The sequence below is a fragment of the Dama dama genome, chromosome 24 (genome assembly GCF_033118175.1).
Source record: "Dama dama isolate Ldn47 chromosome 24, ASM3311817v1, whole genome shotgun sequence".
Lineage (NCBI taxonomy): Eukaryota > Metazoa > Chordata > Mammalia > Artiodactyla > Cervidae > Dama > Dama dama.
In genome coordinates, this window is record NC_083704.1 from 35,398,458 (window position 1) to 35,416,833 (window position 18,376).

At 43.0% G+C, this 18,376-nt stretch overlaps 1 protein-coding gene across 16 annotated transcripts in view; it reads left to right on the top strand.

The window, feature by feature from the left end:
- The window catches only part of FOXP1 (forkhead box P1), a 611,298-nt gene that overhangs the window by 493,825 nt on the left and 99,097 nt on the right, over positions 1–18,376 (top strand). Inside the window, exon 1 of one of the 16 annotated variants that reach the window (XM_061128090.1) lies at positions 11,295–11,375. The exons of the other annotated variants lie outside the window; for them this stretch is intronic. The gene's annotated coding sequence lies outside the window, so the exon portion shown is untranslated. Of the gene's footprint in view, positions 1–11,294; positions 11,376–18,376 lie in introns of those variants that run through there. 16 annotated transcript variants of the gene reach the window in all.

Genomic DNA, 18,376 nt, shown 5'->3' on the forward strand with positions numbered 1-18,376 from the left:
CCAGGCGACCAAAGAAAAATAAGGTCTTGCCAGCACTGGGTCTTCTGCTTCTGAAGAGAAAGGTTAAGTTGCCACTATGTGTGACTGCTCCATGGCCCCAGTGACGTGTAAGCTGAGGTCTTTCTCTCAGCTTTTTCCTGCGTCAGGCAAGAGCCTCCAGAAGCAGAGCCAAATGAAGGGAAGCCTTGAGCAACGAACATCCTTTTCAGGGTGTCTGGTGTTGGCAGCAGCTCAGGAAATTGCTTTTCCCGCCCTTCCAGCCTTATCTCCATTCAGGATTCTTTTCATTTGACGAAATTAGCAAGACAAGTGGAAGATGGATGATTTTTTAAAAAAAATATGAATCACTGTCTACCTTCAGTTGTATTGTTGTAGGTACAGTTGTATTGAACTTAGTGACTTGAATTTATTCAGCTATAAAATGTAAAGTAGTTTGTGTAATCCTGGAATCATAGTTTCTCTTCAGTTTGTCTTTTTTAAACTTTCAGAGAGTCTGATTGATCATTGATTGTTCTATATAAATTCTTTTATTTTTATTTTTTTGTATGTGAGGTCACTCCATCACAAAATTGAAGTGTTTTTAAGACGGGAAATAAGGGCAAAATTGGGAAAAAGAAGAAAAGCCCTTCAGTATCGAAGAAAGGGAGATACAGCAGGAATTATATTTGTGCCAGCCTTGCTTAAGGACCTCCCAGTTCCTCGGTGTTACTGGTTCTTGCTTTCTCCCCTGTTGATATGTGTATACACTCTTTCCATTAGTTGATATACCCTTCCTACTTGCCCGCCCATCACACCATTATCCTTAAATTTGCAGCATAACCCTTATCTTATTTGAAAAGCCCTGTTATTCCCTAAAGCCAAGGAGGGAGCCCCCTTTCTCTGCCCCCTACACCTGTGTGTGTCTTTCTTTTTTCCATTCCTCAGATGTTCAAATAATGGCTGATGCCATGCCGTGCACTCTGAGGGCACCAAGAGACTTCTGCTCCTTGCCTTGGGTAGTATAGATGTTGGAAGCTTTGAAAAGAAGCTTGAAATTAGCTCATTAGGTCAAAGAGCATCGTTTGGGTGTAAGCCAAGTCCTCTCTGGGGCCATGGTGGCCAGGTTTCTACCAAACGCTTTCTTTCCCAGAGACCAGAGTAGCAAAATATTATCCAGACATAGGCAGAGGGTTCCGTTAATTGTGCCTCCTGTTGGCCAGCCTGTGTGTTCTCAGCACTCAGGGCAGATCCCTCCTTTGATGTTCCCAGTGGATCCTTGAGAATTCATTTAAGAAATCACCAGACTCCTTCACAAACCCAAGTGATGACCTGGCTGGCGCTTCTGGCCTACTGGGCAACCTGAAGCTAGAACAGGAGCTGCCTCATGACCTTGAATTTAAAAACAAAATAAGATGACCAAGTGTCTTCTCCCACTGTTGAGGTTCACCGGATGAATCAGCTACTGCTTAGTTAAACTTTGGAGTTAGGATCGATACTACCTCCATCACAGAAAAATAAGAAGTCAACAAGAGTGAAAAACCATTTTGCTTTCTGGTATTTCATTATAGGAAAAGGAAGAGGTTGAAAGAAAGGCAGTTTGTAGTAACAATAAGAATGGTATTAGGACACATTTAAGTGCTTCCATTATGCCAGGCATTGACCCATTTTAACTCATTTGAGCCTAACCCTCTGGGGGAAGTACTAGGCTTAGATCCTTTTATAGATGTAGAAACTGAGGCACTTAGGCATGAAAAATTTACTGAACGTACAGTCAGGAAGTGGTGCAGCCAGCATGAGAAGCCTTCCATAGGAAAGTGTCTGGGGGCCTTTATGACCAGGGACAACATAAGCCCCAACACAGCGCTGTTCCGTCTTTCCATCCAAGACACTGATGCCAGGAGAGCTCGGGTACCATCCGGGCTAGGACTGCTGGCACACTGCCGTCTGCCCAGTGACACCTCAGAAAAGAAGAAGAGGAAAGCGCCTGCCTGTTCGTCTGTGTCTGTCTCTTCTCAGCAGTGGAGGTGGCGGTGTGAGGAGCTCTCTAATCAAGAAGTAACTCGGGAGAAAGCACAGGCCCTTTTCCCACTGCCTCTCCTCCCGGCCTGGCGGTGGCTACCAGCAGGCTCAGGGCCAGTTTCACCTTCACGTGCTCGGCTGAGGTTGTCACTGTGGACTCACAGAAGAACAAAGAGGGTGTCAGAATTTTACCTCTGTATTATTTCACGTTCCATTCATGCTGACCGGTCAGTGACTCTTGGTCACATGAGTTTTCCAAGTGAGTAGAATTGGACCCCCCTCTGTTCTTCCACACCTAGTTCTAGACCCCAGCCTGGGCTCCAGGTTGGCATATGGTGCGGAACCCTTGTTTTGGAGTCCCTCAAGCCCCACTCCCCTTTCAGCTGTGAGATATTAACTGAGAGCCTCAGTTTCTTCATCTGTTAAGTGGGCACAATAACCTCTTTCATAGGGTTGTTTTAGCATTAAGAGATATTATGGAAAGTGCCAAACTCATCATGACCTCTCATTAAATATTTGCTCTATTTCTTGGCCATCCTGTTACTAGGCACCACCCTTTCCTCATTTTCCCTTCGTTTGTCAACCCCTGTTCCAAGGCCCTGGTCTGTACCTCCTAATTTGTAACTGGCAGGGTATTTACACTATTCCCAGCACCTCCTTGATCATGACTGGCTTTGGGTTTTGTTTTCTTAGCTCTTATCTCAAAGTCACCTGAGCTCTGTAACCAGGAAGCCAGAAGCTCTCTAATGCAAGGCTGAGCTCTAAAGGGGAGAGTCACACCCCACCTCTTTCATCCACCAGCCCGGTGCCCTCAGACAAGTCCCCTGACACGTGGTACCATCAGAGAGGCTGCTGGGCCAGACACTTGTGGCCAAGTGCTCTCCAGGCATCAGATCAAAGACCCACACCAGGGCTTTCGGATCAGGGAAACCGAGTTTAAAAACAGACACCTTCCCACCTCCGAAAATACTAAAAGAAACAACCACTGTGAGACAGAGAATTGCTCCCACTTTATAGGTGAGGAAATACACACAAAATGGACTTTTGTGATTTACCTAGTTTGCTGGTTAGTAGAGAAGATTGGATTCAAACCCACAACTTTCACACTGCAAATTCCAAGGAACCTCCTCCATATGCAGTGTTATATGTATATAATAGGATTCCTGTTTGGTAGGTAATCATGGCGATGATGAGGGAGTATATGGTGGGGCCCCGCCACTTCAGAAGGCTGGCTGGAGCAAAGGAGTATGAGCCAAACCGGGAAGCAGTCAGGAGTAGCATGAGGCAGAGAGAAGAAAGCTGGAGTGCAGAACAAGTCGGTAGGGCAATGTGATGGAGAATGGATAAGAAAGAGTGTCAGGAAACAGCACGCCACAGAGCTCCCTGATTTCAGAGGTCTGGCCTGTTGGGTTGTGACATTACATAGATGTGTCCTGACCCATCTCAAAAATTGGACATCACTGAATTTAATTAAGATCAATTAGACATTCCTCCTATTGTTCAAACACACAATACCTTATTTGTCTGAAAAGAACAAAGTTCTATATGACCTGAAAGCTTCCTGCTTCTCTATTGCTTTCCCTCACGAGGAATGAAATGCCATTTAAAACTAAAAAATAAATAATGGGCTTGCTGGCTGGACTGTATGCTCTTCTGTATGCATTTTCTTAAGATGAGACTTACTCGATCTCAAAAGGAATCTAACATCTCTGTGATGCTATGCTTCCTTGCAAATTTCTTTTTTCATCCAGCCCAAACTTTACCTGTGGCTTCAACCTGAGATGGAGATGCCAGCCCTCACCAGTAGTTACCTCTCACACAATGCTTTCCTGTCTCCTTTCTGATACAAAGCAAAGAGAAGCAAGGTGAATGACTTGTGAGGTTGGACCAGAAATTCAGCAAATAGTTTTGGTGGGAGCAGGCATAATGCAAAGAGACAGCTTTGATGGTTAAAGAAGAGGAAAAAAGTCACAAGGACAGAAGACATAAACATGTGTGAAAGTCAGGTGGTTTTAGCCCCATCCTGTGAGGCCCCAATTTAATTCAGCAAGTCCTAAAGCTTGTTAGTGACTTACTCCGTGGGCCACGAGTTGGTGTTTCACAGGGTTTGTGACCTAGAGAGGGTCAGAAGAAGAGCTTTTGAGCTGTTTTCCAAAAAAACATCTTTTCCCTCCGTTTGTTCCCTGCTTTTCTGTTGACATGACAGTGTCCAAGATTCCAAAGCTCTCAGATCCTGTTTATATTTTTAAATTATATCCTTGGTAGTTTTATTTATGACATTAATTGTAAGCTAAAAAGCACCCAGAAATTAGTCCTCTGCTAGGCTAAAATGTGTACCGGACACATAAGGAGTAGTTAGTTGCAATCGTTGTTGTTACTAAAGAAAACATGGAGAGTATCTTAGCCATCTTCCTTTTTGTTTAGGTGAAATGTGAAGCCTCATAGAGGTGAGGTGATGTGCCCAGGATTGCATGTGAGCTCATGCAAAGTCTTTAGTAGACCCCAGTGCCCTGTCTAATATTCCTGCATCATCTCAGGCTTAAATAGACCACTTGAGGCTGCTCTGGCCTGGAAGAGATTTGCTTACCTCTTGAGGGGCCTGTTGTGAGGGCCCCAGTTTGAAATTGTTTGGGGAACTCCCTGAACCTTCAAAGAGTGGGAAGTGGATGCCAAAAGACTTGGACCTTAATGTCCTGCCTCAGCCTCTGCCCCTGAACCCTTACACATCTCCTCTCTTCCCAATCTCCCTCTTCCATCCCTGCCCCTGCCAAGAACTGGCCTCATCACTTTCCTTTAGGAGAGGAGACAAATCTTTGGATTTTTATACGGTTTCTATTAAAGGTAGGGTTGTGTATGTGCACCTGTGTGTGTGTAATCAGTGACTATTAAGGAAAGAAAAGCCTTAGAGAGCTCTCGGGCCCCAGAAAAGGTTTTCTGTGTAGCCGTTTCTATGCCACACAGTGTGGAAGGTAATTATCTTTGGAGGGGATTCCACAGCCCTGCGCAGGCTTCCCCAGTGTAAGATTTATCGTCGGCTGGACTGGGTGTTCTTTTTAAGAGCATTTACTCGGCATCTAAAGCGCTGTCAAGAGCGCTACTTCCTGAATGCTTCCGAGGTTGCAACTTGTAAGCTGCATCTGCCCATCTTGGAGATATATTTTTGGAATGGGATGCAGGGATTTATAAGGCCTCGTGCTTCCTGTTGATACTGACAGGAGTTGCCTCGTTCAAGCCTTGCTCGCTGCCGCAGAAGTTCTCCCAATGCCCAGAGCCCTCCTCCCTGCCTGCCTGGCGCGTACACCAGGGCACCTGTCGTGGGGATCGGGCCTGAGAGCACGTCCGTTGTTTGGGGGGCACTCATGCCAGCTCATCAGTCTCAGAGTTAACTGTTGTCTTACTTAAACAAAGGATAGACACGGAGGTTCTTCTTTTCCCTTTCCCCTGCCCCCTACCTTTTCTATGAGTCTTATGAATGCCAGAGGGAAAGTTGAGCCGTGAGCCAGCTAAATATACCGTATCATGAAACCTTGGGGACCACTGACGTGGGAACAGTGGCCCTTTACTGCTAAGAAGGTGTTTTATTGAAAATGCACTGACATACCTCTCCCCGGAGAGGGAGCGAAAGAGAAGGCGAGATGCCTGGCAGTAATACAGGTTGTTCTCTTAGGCGAGCTAAAATATAGAGTTTGGCACTCCTGTGCTCCGAGCCAGCCGGCAATAGAGTAGACGGATGTGCATTTTTACATTAGAGGTGCCATATTTCACCCATGGCGCCCCCTCCTCCCCGTTTTTTTTTTTTTTTTTAAGTATCTTAATTTATATATTCCAGTTAATAGTTCATTACATGGCCTTTTTCTCTCCAGCTTTTAAAAGTTGTCTTTGAAATAAGTTGAGGTAGTCAAAAATATCCTGGTCCTGGCAAGCTTACCAGCAGAGGGCAGACGTAAAGAAGGTTTGGACAGGAGGGTGTGCCAGCCTAGGGTCACAGGAGGGTGGCGTGACCTGGGAGGGAGACCTGCGAGCATTGTTCGGAGGGCAGGATGGAACATGCTCCCTCTGCCTCTCTGCAGGCCTGCTGCACACCTCGGGTCTCCGGAAAAGCTGACTTTCCTGCCTAGAGGTGGCCAGTGCCTTAAAATGATACTCAGCGATTTCTACATAATGAAATGTATAAAAAAATATTCAAATGTCATCTCCTCGCCCAAGAGCCATCTCTTCTTTTCCCGTTCAGTGACCCAGTTCTGCTTATGCCTAAAATCGAGAGTGTTCATGTGGGTGTCATCAGCACTGTCACTCTTGGGAGGGGAAATAAGGATCCCTGCTTGATGGCGATAGTGATTCTTCCTTCCTGATGCCTGGAGGATGAAGCTCTTTGGGAAGTGCCCTCCTGCCCTGAAACATGCCCCTTTTTGAGACTTCTGTGCACCTTGGTGTAATCAGTTCCAGTCCTATGGTAGAAGCAGTCCAGTAATACCTTGTTTTTTTGTTGTTTAATTGCTAAGTTGCATCCAACTCTTCTGTGACCCCATGGACCATAGTCCACCAGGCTCCTCTGTCCATGACATTTTCCAGGCAAGACTACTGGAGTGGGTTGCCATTTCCTCCTCCAGGGGATCTTCCCAACCCAAGGACTGAACCAGTGTCTCCTGCTTTGGCAGGCAGATTCTTTACCACTGAGCCACCAGGGAAGCTGTCCAGATACATTGTACATTTGATTAAAACAAGAGATTATATTATAGTTTGAGCACAAATGAAAGAGATTGATTTGTTGCTGTCAATCAGATGCAGAGTTTGCAATAGATGTTGGCCATTTTTCTTTTCCAGACATGATTTTGTTTACCAGTGACAATTTATGAATATCTTTGCATTTCAAGTGAGGGATTTTTTTTTTTTTTTTTCGGAGAGGATGGTAAATGTTTTCTATACCTTATGTACTCATCATATTCCTAAGTTACCTGGATGTTGACATGTCAGGGTGTGTATCTAGGAAATTAACTAGGAACAATTGCATAATAAAATGTTGCATTAAATGGAGATGCTCATGGCAATTTAGAGGATGTCAGGGAGAGAAATTTAAACTCCTATGCAAGAGTGGGAACTCACCGTCTTTTCCCTTGGCCAAGTGAGAGCAGAAGAACATATAATTGCTTTCATTGTCCATACAGACATGATAATGACATAAACAATATCAATATGGAGCTAACCACCTTTGCTCCCTGCAGATGGATGATGTATTAATTTATTTTCTTAAGTAAAAGCACCACTTAAATCAAGAAGGAACGGCAGGTCCTTGGAGACAAATGCCCAAATCTCAGGAATCAGGCATGGCTGTTGCAATTTAGTTTCTCTAATTGGCTGACAGTTGGCCGTCTTTGGAGACATGAGAAATACTAAACCTGGGCTCCTCTGGAGAGACTTCTCTTCCCTGGGCAGGTCAGGAAGCCCTTCCTGGAGGGAGGGCATTCAATTTTGTATTCCTGTTGTTTGCACATTTTCTCCTATAGCAGCAGAATCAGTCAGTTCAGTTTCTTTAAGTTCTGTCATCTCTGAGTATGTTCTGTGTGCTCCATGAAAGTAACTGGAAAAGAAAAAGTAAATAAGTGTTCAAGCAAGGGCTGTCTGGAAGAAGATGGGGAATTAAGATGTTGTCCCCTCAGAACTCCCTGGCTGTTCAGTGGATGGGACGTCTTGTTTCTCCCACGGAAGGTACGGGTTCGATCCCTAGCTGGAAAACTAAGATCCCACATGCTGGGTGGTGTGGCCAAGAAGAAGTTGATTTTTTTTTTCCAACCCATCAAATTATTCATCAATTTTTATTTTACTCCCTCTGGCAGAGTGACTGTCTGGCAATAATTCCTATGAGAACCTGATAGGGATAACTGACTTGATCTGAGGAGGTGTCTTGCTCTCAATGTTGCTAGAAATATGTGAGCCAGTGTCCAGTAACATACCCTTTTTCTGATTATTGCCAAGCAGTTTCTGGCAAAGCAGGGCCTCAGTTGGAGCTTAGGACCACGTGGGCCTGGCAGTGGGGCTGCTGTTTCCTCCGCCCCGTGCCATCCATCAGAACCTGGGAGTGACGTCCTGAGACGCTGCTTCTGACCCTTCAATACCCCTGCTCTCCATTCTCAGCTCTGAATGGGCAGTAAAACCTTTCACTTTCTTCTGCGTTCAAGGCTAAGGCTCACAGAACCAAATATAATACATGATTTGAGTCCCAGGTGTGTTATTTGGTGGTTAGAGTTTGGTGTGGGATCACAGTAATCTGTCCTTAAGTACACAGCCAGCTGCACAATGGACTCATTTAGCAACTGACAGGTTTCTTAATATGTGGTGTCTGAACAAGGGCTGTATCTGTTGTGGGTGTTAGGATGTGGCATCAAAAATATTTTTAAGTACAGCATTTAGCATTTCCTTCACTCTTCCTTAAACATTAACTCTTCCCCCACCCCTCTCAGGTGTTCATTTTATAATATCATGGCCTCTCTTTTTCTGGGACTATTCAGTGTCTTGTTTCCCCTTGTGGTCTGTGGAGCTAGGTATCTTTGATTCTTTAAAAAAATAAAAACAAAAAATCACTTTGCCTTTCTGAACTGCAGCTTCCTCCTTAAATGGAGATTGCAAGTTCTGTTCACATTTTGACTGCTCATTGAGCCCCTGTGGCGGAGTAACCCATTCTAAAGGCCCCCTCCTCAACCCCTGACTCTTCTAAAACTCCCTCAATCCAACATGCAAATGCTACTGGGTTTATTTTTGATTATTTTCATTTTTTTGCCTTTCTGATCCAGCCTTTCCAGAATGACCTGGCAGTCATAAAATAAATGGCCTTAACTAAGTCTCTTAAGTCACTGCAGCTTTTAACATTTCTATTGTTTTCCAGCTATGGAAAGCTCCAGTTCTCACAGAATCTCAGGCACGGGGCAGCTAGACAGGACCAGATGGAAATGGATCTTGAGAGCCCACAATTAACGAAGTGACCTGGGTGTATAAAGCTTGTCCAGGTTTATCTCTGATGGTACATTTCCTTGCCTAGAAGTAGTCTCTGAGTCACCCTGTCATGTTTGGAGAGAGGGTGGGAAGGGCTCCAGGTGGCCTCTGCATATGCTAAGCCACTTCCCGCTTCATACTGTCCCTACCCCCTTGTCCCAGACATCAGTCCCCTAAACACCACCTCCCCATGGGGCCTTCGAGCCTCTGCTGCTCCACTGTCTCCCCCTGCTCTGTGGTCTCAGGGTGCTTAATGCCACCGTCATGCAATTTAGTACTTGTGTAACCACCACGTTGCATCACTCTCTAATTATTTTGTGCAAGGCTCGTCTCCACAGCTGGGTCACAAGCGTCTGTAATATTTGTTGTTTGTTTGTTTGTTGTTTGGATGTTCCTGGAGACAATCAGCTTTTAAACACTAACCTGCCAAGAAGGGAGTCCAACTTGTAAAAGCATCCTTGAGTTTTATGTATGTCTCTTAAAGAATTTGTCTTTAAAAAAAAAAAAAAAGAATTGACTCTTTAAAGGGGACCCTGATGTTGTTCACAGACATTAAATCGCTAATGAATTTTAATACCATTGAAAAAAAATCACATGTGGATTTTGAAATGAGTATTTCTCCTCTCTCACTGTGCCTTGGTTGGAGAGAACTTCCTATATTTTTATTTCCTCTCTTTGGGGCCCTGCCAGCCCCTACTGAAGGAGGAGGGCCTTGTCTCTTTAAGAGTCAGAACTCTACTGATTCATGGTACACTGGCAGATTTAAGGCCCCCCTCCCCAAAAAAGACCGCCCTTGGTTCTCTGTTGAATATTCATGAGAGGGTGGGGTCACATTTTTGTGACCTGAAAAATCCCATTAATAAATTTGTTATCTGACACAAAAACACTTTAGGGTGGAGCACGTCTGTGCTGCACCCATTTAACATCTGATCATAAGTTGACAGTCAACTGGCGCTTTTGTCTCTTTTGCTGCCAGATTAAGAGGGGAATTGCTTGCTCCCCAGCTGACCTGATTGAAATTCAGACATTTGCTTGATTGGAAATATTATCAATATGCTTTCTGGTGTATAGTAACACCTCAAATGGAAAAATACTTTCAAGTTAAACTGAAATTACTGTGGGCGCCCCCCCCCTTTTTTTTAATTGAGGGAAAACACATAATCATTGATGTCACAAGCACTTTTTTGCCTCGAATATTTTGAGAAAAATAAAAACGTTACAGTCTTGTTTGTTTTGTAAGTATAGGCCAAAAGTTTTTCTCTAAATTGAACAAAGGTAAATTAAAGAGGTGATTTCTAGAGCTGCCGAAAGCGACTAAATTAACCTGGCACTGAAACCGGGCCAGTTGAGCCAAAAAAAGTTTAGCATATTGGTGACTTTTTTTTTTTTCTCACACTGTATTCAGCTTTAAAGAGCAGTGACTATTTCTAACAGAGGTCATCTTCAAGTGCTCCTTGAGAGTAGCCAGTGGTCTTGCTGTTGTTGGATAAATAAGACAGGAATTTAGAGAATTATTTCTTAGCGAACGAGTGGCAGATGCTTGCTTCAGCAGCTGTCGTTCTAGAGGGGAAGTAGCTTGGTACAGCGACAAGGCACGTTGGTTGTTATTTATTCCAACCCCCGTGTCGGGTTAGTTTTCCTCTGCGCGCACAAGCACACTTTGGCGAAGCCGACTCTAGGAAAGAAAAGGGAGGGGGGGTGGATAAAAAAGAGGCCAAGGCCGGGTTAACCCCAGGGCGCGAAGCGAAAGTTCTCCCGCAAAGGCCGTTTTCGAGGAAGTTCTCCGGCGCTGCCTTTGAGCCCCGCATCCCCTTCCGATTCTCAACAGTTGCTCCAAGCAGTCGGGGTGTGCGCCCGGGCGCGCCAGTTCCCCTGCTTTGCCGCTCGGGTTGCTCTGAAAGGCCGGGACAACTCTTTGTCAGTTTCCAAGAGGAAACAAACACGCCACCCCACCAAAAAGCCCCGACCCGGCAGCCCCGGCCGGAGGGAGAGACGCGCGCCGCGCCCGGCTTCCCAGACGTCAGCCAGAGGCGGGTCAAAGGGTTAACAGCAATTAAGCGGAGTTGCTCCCGAAACAAAAGCCGGGTTTCAGCAGAGAGTGATTTCACCTGCCGCGAGGAGGGGGCCGGGGGCGCGGGCGCGGGGCACGGGCCGCGGAGCCCATTGTGTGGGGCGCGGCGCGGCGCGGGGTGTTTAGAGGCGGGTTGTGATTGGTGGAGCAGGGCGGGGCGGGTGGGCGCGGCGCGGCGCGTCTTGTCAGCCCGCGAGCCGGAGCGCCCCTGCGCGCGTGCAGTCCGCCCGCACGCCGAGGCCGCCGGACCCCACGCCCGGCCCGCGCGGGCGCCCCCGAGCCGGCTCCGCGCGCCTGGCGGCTACATGGAGAGTGTCAGGTTGGTCCCTATGATTGATCTTCGCCGTTCTGCTCTCCTTCCCGGGCTCCGCGGTGCCAGCTTCCTGGGGCCTCATTGGGGAAGGCAGGAGCGCCCGAGGGTTTCTAAGTTGAGTCTTTTGGAAAAAAAATAATAATAACCATCGCTGTTTACCAACTTGGGTGGGAGTTGCGCCCTGGAAGTGGAGGCGGAGGAGGGAGTGGAAGGGTGGGAAGAAGCAGCTCCAGGCCTGTGGGTCCTGAAAGAGAGAGATCACCCCCCCCCCCCCTTCTCTCTTGCTCTCCCTTTTTTTTAGTGTTCATGGGTGGGGTGTAGTTGAGAGTTGGAGGAAGTCCTGCTTGTGTTTTGCTCTCGCGCTCTCGCTCGCTCTTTTTTTTCGTTTGCGACTCGTTTTCTGCCGGTCTGGCCTTCAGGCAGCCACTTTGGTAAAGCCCTCGCCATCACTCCTTTCTGGGGACGTTTCTGGGGTGTGATTTATGTCACTTTCAGAGCGTGTGAAATATACAGGGAGCCTTCCCTCTCAGTGTAACCCGTGTGGATGTTGCTTTGCTTCTGATAGTTTGTTTCTATATCTGTCTAGGCTATTTTCAGCTTAGCCGTTCAAATTCAAGGAGTTCACACACAGTCAAGGGGCGGGGGGGAAGGGAGACGAATAAAGCCCTAGGCCAGAATGGGCAGGCCGGTGGAGGGGTATCCCGGCAGGTTTGGGAGTTTCAGCCTCTGTTGCATTACTTTGCTGGTTAAGTAGTGAGTGGGGTTTGGGTTAGGACGCGCAGCCGACTGAGGAATTGCCACGGGGTGCTCCCATCTGAACGGTCTCTGAATGTAGCAAACTCAACTGTCAGAACTGCCTGAAGGACGGTCAGTGGAAAGGAGACTTTCTTGTGCCCCCGCCCCCACCCCCAAGTGCCGTGATGGGAAGGAGGGGACCTTTAGGAAGTGGGTGGTAAAGTTTTAGAGCAAAGTACATATAGACTCTTCCTCTTTGGGATTAACTCCTTCAAGGCCTGCCGGTTCAGAGTAAAATATCTATTAATTTTATATTCTTGTCCACACAGATCAAATGTTCTAATCAAGCCAATTTAAAAATGCAAATCACCTAATTTCCATAGATTCCAACATTCTGAAAGTGACACATTTGGGGGAAAAATTAAGCCTGATAACAGGAAATGTGAATCATACTATCAATGACTAATCTGCTTAAGAAAAAATAAGTTACATTTATTTTATTAAGAAGTCGGTGTTATAAAGAGCTTTTTTTTTTTTTTTTACTTTAAATCGTGCGAAGTTTTTATTTTAGTAGCGACCTTTTATTGCTTTTTGTTGTTCATTTGTTTGTAATAGATTTTCCAAGAGGAATGTGCAGTCAAAGGTGGTTTATGTGGTGAAGTGTTCAAGCTAGCATGTCATTGTCAGAAACCTCAAACATGATCACATTAGGATTCTAGTTTAGGATCTGTGCTGTTGCTGTCGTTTAAAAGAATACAAGGCTCTCTCGAATGTTAAGACTCCTCATGAAATGAAGCAAATGCAGACAGAAGCGCATTCTCCTAATTGATGCCCTTCACTTACATTGAAAAAAGGTCTGCTTCTATTTTACTTGATTCTTTGTAGCTGCTTGACACATTTCAGTGAAAAGTGTGTAAAAATGAAACCAAAATACAGACTGCCTACCCAGAAACACTGGCTGACTTACTCTAGGATGTGATAGAGCCAAACTGAAAACGGATTGGGCTGACACTTGATAATCAAAGTTGATTTATTGTTCATTAGTACTGCATTAGCCCTTTCAGGCAAGACAGTTATTTGTGTAGTGGCCTGTCAAGAGCAAGACTGCGAGCACCTGTCATTTCTAAGGCATGAGATAAGCAACCAGATATTAAGATGATGCAAATAAAAATATGTTGGACTAGATAAAGGGCCACGTGATCATAATTTTTTTTAAAAAAAGAAAAAAATTGGTCAATGCCAATCTGTAAGAAGTCTGTTAAATGTGTGTGTGTGTGTGTGTGTGTGTGTGTGTATTACCCGTAAGGAGTACTTACAGAATGAAAGTAATGGGCTTTATGCTCTCTCATTTGCCCCGAGAACTTTCTTTTCTAACCATATATGCAGCTCATTTGATAAAAAGTTGGTCAGTTAAGGAAATGAGGAGCCTAACATGTCAATTCTTTAATCTTGAGTAATTCATGGAAGGTAGATTTCCCATTTGTGTTGTGTTTTTAAATAGATATATTTCATTAAATGAAACTCCCCTAAGCATGGACCGATTTTATGAAGCTGTGATGACATCATAGCTAAGCTATGATAATGTCGGATAATAATGTCAAGTGCATTTTCTGCAACGTGTTTCACTCTCGATTTTTTTTTTCCTTCCTTCTCTGGAAGGGAATGATCTCATGACATATGCAATAGAAAACAACCTAAGTGTCAAAAGAAAATAAAATTAGTGAACTTTTGTCTGCAGCCATAGAAACACAGATTAACTCATATTTTTCCACAGACCAGAATGGAAACATTCTGCATGAAGCTATAGAGTGTATTGTCTTCTCTGAATTTTCATTTGACAGGGATTTTAGAGGCTGTGATCTTAATTAAATCTCAACTAGCTGAAGTAATGCATCTAAAGGCATGCAGTGTTGCGTAACCTTGCTCAGTTGGTAAACCATAAATCATCAGAAAGCTTATGATAGGAATGGTTGGCTTGAATTTTTTTGTTGTTTGCAGTCAGATGTACCTTAAAAACAAAACCCTAACCATCACTACCGTGTCTTTGCACGTTGTCAGGGGCTGTCACTTGAAAGATAAACTCTTTCATGACACTGACCAGTTCTGCAACTTTTCAGCCAACCTCCACACAATTGCAAGGTACAGTGAAATTAAAATCCAGATTAATTAAAAGCAATGAAATTCCAAATTTATTTTGGCTAACGTGGCAGAAGTGTGTTGGAGCTACAGTGCTTCTAAGACAATCAGGAAATGGTAGTGTGACCAGCGTCTAAGCCTGAACTGTAATGTTAATAAAATTTGAATTGGCTAAAAAGAAGATTGAATAAATTTATTTTGTGATTTAGTTGTAGATGAACACCACTAAAGAGAAATGGATAGCTATCCTCTTAGGAATTGGACAAATAGAGTAGTCAGAATCCACTTCAGGTAGTTCTGTTTGACTGTGTGATTTATAAGCAAGAGTATTAGGCAGCAACAGTTGACCAGAGAAGGTTCGAGTAAATAAATGCATGGTGTCTGTGTGTGTGTGTCTGTTATGTGTTAAAATGCATATGAATTTGATGACAAGGAATTAGAGTAATTTAATAGCTAATAGCTATTAGTCGATCTTACAAATTCTCCTAGTGATTGTAAATACTTGGTTATTTCCTTTTAGTGCCTTTTAAACAGATTTATTTATTTACTGCTAGCTGTTTTTTACTGCTGTGTGTGCTGTGGTGGAAGCAGCCATCTACACGTAAAAATTGAGAAAGCTATCGAGTGACACATTGATCATACACCATCTTTGTACAAAATATATCAGACTTGGTCATGTTGCTGATACTCTGTAGCTCTCTGAGGGCAGAGAAGGAATGTACTTTGTGTATACCTGCATGGCTAGATTTGGGGATGAATTTGAATTTGTTGCTCTTTGGTGAAAGATTTCTGTTCTTGGCAGGAGCATGGTATTTCTGGACATTGGTTTGAGTCATTTCAAAGTGTGCAGTACTTTCTCCCCCTCCTCATAGATGGCTTTTCTATATTCACCTTTATTTACTCTTTTTAAAAAGAGAAAACTCAGTTACCTCTTAGCTGAACAGTCCTCTGCAGATTGTGGGAACTTGAATTATCTGGAAAGACCTGAACTGGGCCTCGACTAAAGGATTGTAAGAGTAATCTCTGAGTCTTTCTTCCAACCTGGCAGCTTTTGAAGAGAAATTAATTTAGAATGAGAGAAATAAATATTGAATACATGGACTGTACCTCCTTTTCAAATCTGGTTGAAAGCACCTAATCAATGAAGTTGCAGGCTAAATGCTAGGGTGCACTTTTTTGGGGATACCTTGGTATCATATTTTAATTTTTAAGCTTTATCTGGCCTTTAAATCTGAAACATCATTGTTCAAATAACTGAGAACAAGGTAAATCAACAACATCAAAAAGGTCGGCTTCTGTGATTTCTCAAGGGCTTGTTATTTTGTACTTCCCAATTCTATTTGATGTCTTGACAAAACAAGATGACACAGGGGAGAATACATTAAATTTTGATTTTTTTCATCTAACCTGTTACAGTTGTGGCAGCTTAATTTCTTTTACTTTGTCCTGAAGATGGCTTTTTGTACAATCACTCTAATTGTCACACCACTTCATGAGGGTGGGTCTGGCTTTCCCATTTGCCTTGATTTTTACTAGGCGTTTTTGAACATGTTTTGTCCTTTATCACATAAGGAGCTTTGGGTTGGGCTTTGTCTTCATTAGGAATAAATCAGTGAATGGTGAGATTGTCAGAGAAGCAACTGATGTTTTCTCATTAGAATCTAATTTGCACCCTTTAGTTTAATTGTTATGGATAACGTGTTGGAAATTGGCATGGGAAACTACATATTTTGAGAAACAGAAGTTGTAATTCTGAAAGAAAAAAAAAAAAGGTGATTGCACCCTAAGTCAGGTCTTAAAAACTTTGGAATGATCTAATTTTGGCCTACCTGTATGTTCAAATTCAACTAAAATCCCCACCTCCATCTCAGTAAATAATAAAAAATAAAAATGTAGTTAAGCACCTCTATTATATTTTCAGTGCTGGTTAAAATGTGAAGATCTGTCAATTTACTTCTTAGTTGTAGAAAATGTGCGATGTGCAAAAGATCAACATTTAATTTTTCTTCATCTAACAATATCTGTTGATCTACAGCCATATCACCGAGTTGTCTTTCCTTATTCTAATCCTCTGTGTGTGTCAAATAAGATGGATACAGTTGCCCTCCCTTGCACTATTTTTGAATAATGCTTCAATGTAATGGAGCTTATTTAGCCAAGGCCTCTTCCTTTTTTCTTCAGGACTGTGGCTAAAATGTTTTCTGAGGTACCTTCTTGGAATAGTTCTCTCTCCTCCTCTTTGCAGGCCTAAGAGACCATTTTCGTTGTTGTTAATATAAACTATCATAGCAGGTTTGATCCATGTGCACTAAATTGTTTTCTATCCCTTTTCCAAGAGAAAGAGACTGAAGAAGGAAAGAGGGGCTTTTTTCTGTATTTAAATAATAATATTAATAATAATAATAATAGTTGACAGGTTGAAAAGATCAGGGCTTATTGGATGATTATTTTCATGTGTAGCTTCTATTGTTTCCTGTATTTAACAGTCACTAATGGGGGAAGCGATTTAATTCATGTAAACTTTACATTTTTATGCAAATGAAGCTGATATTTATTAGAGCTAAAACAATTACACCGGCAGTCAGTGAGTAACCTTATGTGCGTGGGGAACTGGGAGAGCAGTGGAGGTCTCACGAATGCCTGTGCTGTAAACAAATATGAATTTATACCACTTTTTACAATTTAGAGACAAAAGAAGAGCTCGGAGAACGTTGCTAGAGATTGCTTATTAGGCTTGATAACCTGAAATAACTCCTGATTGGCAGACAAGTCTTGGCCATACAATTCTTCTTGAAAGAAGGATAGCCCTTTTTGATAGAATGTAATAAACAAAATGATAAAAAATGAAATGCTAATTGCATTTTAAAGAGGTCTTTTTTCCCCTAAAATTTTAATAGGTGGTTGTATTGTTACTGAGAGAACAGTTATGCTAATGACTGACTACTTAGATGATTTTGCATTAATATAATAACCATTACCTGCCTTAATGCTTTGTACAGTATTGTGGCAAAATAGCGAAGCCAAAAAGAGTTATACAAAAAGCAGAATTCTATAATGAAACAGAATTATACTTTCCACATGAATAGCATGCTTTTTAAAAAATTTTTTGAAGACTGAAATATTATGTCAGAAACGTATTTTCTTTCCAGTATGATACAGCTACCTTACATGGTGTCTGTGGCTTTTGGGGGATTTTGTGTGTGTGTTTTCCTCCTTCTTTCTAAATACCATGGGGAATAGATAGAAGCTTTCTAACTTTTTTGTTTGGTGATATATCAGTTGTATCCACTGGGTTATTAATTATGAACACTGGTCTCTCTTGGAGGGGGGCTTGCTGTTTCTTTTCTTTCACACAGGCTAGCTTCTGTATGATCATGTCAAATGTGACATAGGTTTTTTTTGTTTGTTTTTTTGGTTTTGTGTGTGTGTGTGTTTTTTTTTTTTTTTGCATGGGGAGCCATTTTCTTTCGTTCTGCTTGGATGTTGTGGAACATTCTAATTTAATTCATTTTGCTCTGACTTAATGAACCAAGTAACACTGCCTAACCTGGTCAGTTATCATCCAGGTAGAGCCTCAGATCTGGAAAGGACTTCAGTTCCTTGGGACATCCATGAAGTGAATAACCAGAGACAAAAAATAGTTTTTAAATTCTTAATGCAGAGAAATGGAAATACAACAGTATTTTAAATGTGTTTATCTTTACATTTGCATTATTTGTACCCATAGCAGTTATGAGAATATGTTCATGTCCAAGATCTCTGTGTATTTATACCTGGCAGCATTGACTTGGAGTTAACATTGAGTGTAAACTGAAGAGAAAGAAAGAAAAAAAGAAAAAAAAGGATGACTTGTTATTTTCAGTATTTATATTGTGTCATCTCCCCTCCCACCCAATTCCTCCAATTGTCTCTGGGATTAGAAATAAAAGTATTGTTTCTGCGGGTGTTTTTATTTACTTGTTTGCTTTTTACACTATCCCCGTCCCCCCACCCACCTTTCCCCATTGAGGATGCAGGGGAAAAATAAGCCAGATGATTTCAATAGTCTTCTAGCGTTCAGCTGCTATAAAGCCGTTTGGAAGTAAAAGAAAACTGTGTCAGGGAGCATTTCCACAGCAGTGGATGAGCTCTCCCCA